Raw genomic sequence first — 4779 nt, 5'->3', positions numbered from 1 at the left:
GTAACCTTGTTCATGTTGAGAACATTTGTAGTCCCTGCTCACATTTGTGTAACAAGAGTCTTCATTTTTTGTTAAGAAATAAGTAATGTTTTAACAGATATATTAATACTCAACTGTTTATTCTTAAGAATATCTGCAAGGACATAATTTAGTTCAATAATACTATATATTTTAAGCTTTCAGAACAGCTATGTAGCAATTTCCTCCATATAAAAGCAAAAGAAAATTATTGTCACGGTTCTTTTTTAGCCAACAAATCTCAATTTTGACAAAGAATATTTTCATTTTGAATCTCTACTGCCACACAATTTTTGAAACCAATATTTACTGAGCATCTCTATATTTCAGGTATTGTCTATAGGTAAATGGAGTACAGCAAATAAACACATACATTCTCCCGGTTTTTAACAGCTTACATTTTAACAAGCCATGGTGCTTATTCACATAGAAATGTTTAAGATAATAGTGAACTGACAATGTTGTCTGTTTTCTAGTTCTTATCTTAAAATAGACTGTGATATTGAACAATTACTCAAATTATATCAGCCTCAGTTTTCAAATCTATAAAATAAATCTGCTATAATCTTCAAGGACACTAAAGGGTTGAGGGTTACTGTACTTACTGATGGATTTGTGTTGTGAAATACCTCAGTATGTAAAATGGGTGACTAAAGTCTGATAGAAGTACCTATCATAATTGAATATGGATATTTCATATTTTGCATTATAATGCTGAATGACTTTTTAAGAAACATGTTCATATGGTGTATTTTTAGATCAAAACCCTGAGTTGAATGCTGGAGATCTCTAGTTGGTATTAAGTATATATTTTGAACAATGATAATAATTTTTCTATATGATTTGTTGATAACTGTTACTCCCTAACAATTCAAAAATCTATGTGTAGACTGCTACTATCCCTCAGTAGACTTTTGACAATGTGTGCTTTGTTTGAAAGCAATAAGATATTAAGATATGATAGGTAAAGCCACTCAGGATACAAATATCAAAGTCATATACAATGGTAGTTCTCTATATAGTCACTCTATTACATCCCGACCCTACCAGGTATATCTTAGTTAAGGGGAAGTTTTGTAGAATCATTTTGTTTCCTCAAGTATTCAGTTTATTTAATACCAAGGCTCTCATTTAATAGTTATTGGGATATTGCGGTCAGAAGCAGATGTTTACAAAAATCTAATTCATATCCCTAGAACAAGCTTTATATATTATCTATCAAATTTCTTTTTTAACACCCTAAATTGTTCTTTATCCTACCTCTTTTCATTTAATTACTCTTGTTTTTATTTCCTTGTCCCTGGTAAATCTCTCCTTTTTGACTGCTTTGTTATTAAGACAACATTATTGTAGCCTTTTTATCACAATGGTATTATGTGTCAATCAGCGCAAGGTTGATCTGCTGCTCTTCATAGGAATCATGAATATTTAGAAAAGGCTTATAAGTTTTACTCCTATATCCTTTTTGTTAGCTCTTATCAGTAAACCAATTCCAGACCTAATGGAAATGAAGCTGTAGAATGCATATTCATAAAACTTGATCATCTTCTGCCCCACAAATGACATTGAGAAGTACCTTGATATTACCTTTGGAAAACAAAATGAAAGAGTTAGAGAGGTAGCTCCAATCTTCAGGGATTATTAAGTTTATTAAATGATCATCTTAAACAGCATTATGGCCATTTAATTTTATAATTACCTATTTATCTCTGTATAAATAAACCTTAACTCTTTACTCAAGATTCATTTAAAATGAGAACATATTTACTATTAACGATGTCATCATAAACTGATATCTAGGAAAAAAACATGTGATTAAATTTCTAAGTATATTTAACACAAATATTTTCTTATGTACTTATTTCTCATAAGATCAGTTTTCTTTTAAGTAGTATTTGAGTTTACCATCTGTTTACATTTTATAGTCCTGTTAGAGTATTAAAGAGACATCCTAATCTTCAGCCTTTAAAAACCATATTTTAATTATGTGGCTTTAGAAACAAAATCAGTAAGTATAGAAAATATTAATCTAGTGGGTCTATATTATCAAGATAATAATTATATAGCCAAGAATTCCTCCCTTGAAAATTGTGCATAATGTAAAAAATTAACATTACATTTTATTTCTGTCCTGAGTCACCTAATTTTTTTATCACACTCCTAAAGTTTACCTCTATCATAGTTACAAATTAATAAAAATTAAACATTAAATTGAACTCTGATTTTTCTCTAATGCAACACAATGATTTTCAGTTCTAACTATGAATCCAGGACATTGCTCTATAGGGTAATAATTTAAGAATTATTACTATTATTTTTTTTTTTGCATGGGAACTAAATTCAGAGATCAAGGGGGTTAAGGAGAATTCTAACCATGTTTGTAGATGACTTACTTAGGAAAACTTAGAAGTCATTTAATAGATAACCAGTTATGGTGTTTTTTTAAATTCAAAATATACATTAGTTAAGGATAAATTTTGAAGACTAGTAGAGTGAGAGTGATAAGAAAATGTAACTGGGTGTCTTATTTCACTCTTCCAGACTTTTGCCACAGTTACAGGGACAAATCTTGGGAAAGAAATACTATGTTTTTTATTGCACTCTTAACTGAACTTTTAATATCATTGTAATGATATTGTAGTGAATAGTGTTAGGAAAGAAGGTCTCTAATCATATTTTCTGCATTTAATTAGCAAAGACTTTCTTCTCCATATTTTTTTTTCTTATAAAATCCCTGGCTTTAGACTGGAAATACTAGGCATTTTTATGGATTCTTCAAGGTAAAATAGTGTCATTCTTCTAGCTCTGAGTCTCTCCAGAAGTCTTTCAGTGCTCAAGAATGCTTAAAAATAAACTTTGTTGTAATATACAAGGTCTACATTAATTTTGTAATTAACTGAAAAATGAAGAAATAGATATAGTAACATATGGTAATTTTTTGGATCTGAGCTGCATCTGAGGCCTATCATGATATTTTAAAAAGTTGGGAACTCATGAAAATTAGGAATAATATTAGTGTATGTATTTGTTTCTTCCACTTCAAATTTGAAATCATCTCCATCACAACATTTCAAAGCTTTATTGGTGATGTTAGGACTTCATGGGATGGAGAAGATGCTGTAGTGTTTAGTAACATAAAATTTGGAATCTGATAAAAATGAGTGACCTAATGAATGCATAATGATTGGGAAGGTGTTTACATAAATAAACTTTCCTTTAGAAGAAGTTATTATTACTAAGGACCAATATGTAATTTTTTAAGAAAATTTTGTGCTCAAACATTTAAAGAATTTACTAAAATCAGCACTATTAATACCACAACATTCCTAGGGATAAACATATACACTTCACTCTATGTATAGAAGGGACTTGGATTTTAATTTTCTATAAGAAAAGTATGAGAAGAACAGATCTAGTTTCCATCCAATACCAAATCTCTCTAGCTTTTCCATATAAAATTTGACATGAGGCACATAACCAAACAGAAGGAAACATGTATGAGTGAGTAGCTTATGAATTTCTGAATTCTTGATCTTTGTAGAAGCCTATTCATTTCTTTCAGGAGGTAAGTGAACTGCCACTTGGATAATATCTTTAGTTATTCCTCTCTACCTGCATTTATACTTGTAATTTCAATTTAGTGGTGGGAGGATAAAGAGGCACATTTTGCATTAAACCTAAGATGTGTTATTAATTATGATTATTAGTAATGAAGTGTATTTAATTTTAATTTATCCAGTCTTATTTATTATTTCTCAATTGGTTCTAACTTTGAAAGAGGTGAGGCAGAATTGCAGTTACTTGTCACCCTCAGGAAAATTCCAATAAATTTTTTCCAAATATTTATTTCTATAACCATGGAATATATCATTCTCCAAGAAAAAAAATTGCTACTGATGAGGCCTACTCATCAACCCAGGTCCTGAAGTCAGCAGTGCCACAGAAATAAGAAGAGACACGGAAATAGAGTGGAGACTGGGGGGCTACCACCTTCAAGAGGCAATAACAACCCTCTGAGCCAACTCATGGCTTTTATTTACTATTTTCTACTTCTTTGTACATACAGGGGATACATCAAACTCATTGGAACTTTACTTCAAACTTATTGGAAGCAAGATATGCTAGGACAGTCATTTCTAAGCACAAAAAGTAATCATAAATATTTTAGCCCTCCCAGGCTGTAATTTGTTGTTTGTTTCAAGCCATCTATAGCCTCTCCCATAAATCCCCCAAGGCTCCAGCCCTGAGAATGTCAGAGCTGATGGTTTTCCATCAGCAACATCAGTGCTTCAGCAATCTTGTTTTCAAGATGCCATTTTTTGATGTTGTTCTCATTCATTTTTCCTCAAGGGTCATGAGAGAGTCACAAGACTTTGTACAGACTGATCTTCTACAGCCACTCTATGGCACCAGTCTTTTCTTTCCATTCTTTTTCATGTTGTATATTTATGCCTTCAACATGGTATACTTTCACCAAATTATTTTTGAAAAGTATAAAATTTCTATGTAATTTTAAATTTTAAATAATCCTAATGGTGACAGCACATTTTCTACAGTAGAAAAAGAATAATTGTTAAGCAGATTTTTTTCGCTGGTAGTCAAGGATTTAGTCAATCTATCAATATTTTTATAAATGGTTATTTTAATTTTTCTGATGCTAATCAGTAATTAATGTTGAAGAGTATTATGAGAGATATACTTTAGTTTCCAGCATAACTTCTTATTGAAAATGAGACATAGGATACTGAAAATAGATGGGAA

The sequence above is a fragment of the Sus scrofa genome, chromosome 11 (genome assembly GCF_054392235.1).
Source record: "Sus scrofa isolate SSC_HxYL_T2T_F1_AM1 chromosome 11, Sscrofa_HxYL_maternal_Yorkshire_Landrace_v2.0, whole genome shotgun sequence".
Taxonomy (NCBI): Eukaryota; Metazoa; Chordata; class Mammalia; order Artiodactyla; family Suidae; genus Sus; species Sus scrofa.
This window is presented reverse-complemented; position numbering follows the sequence as displayed.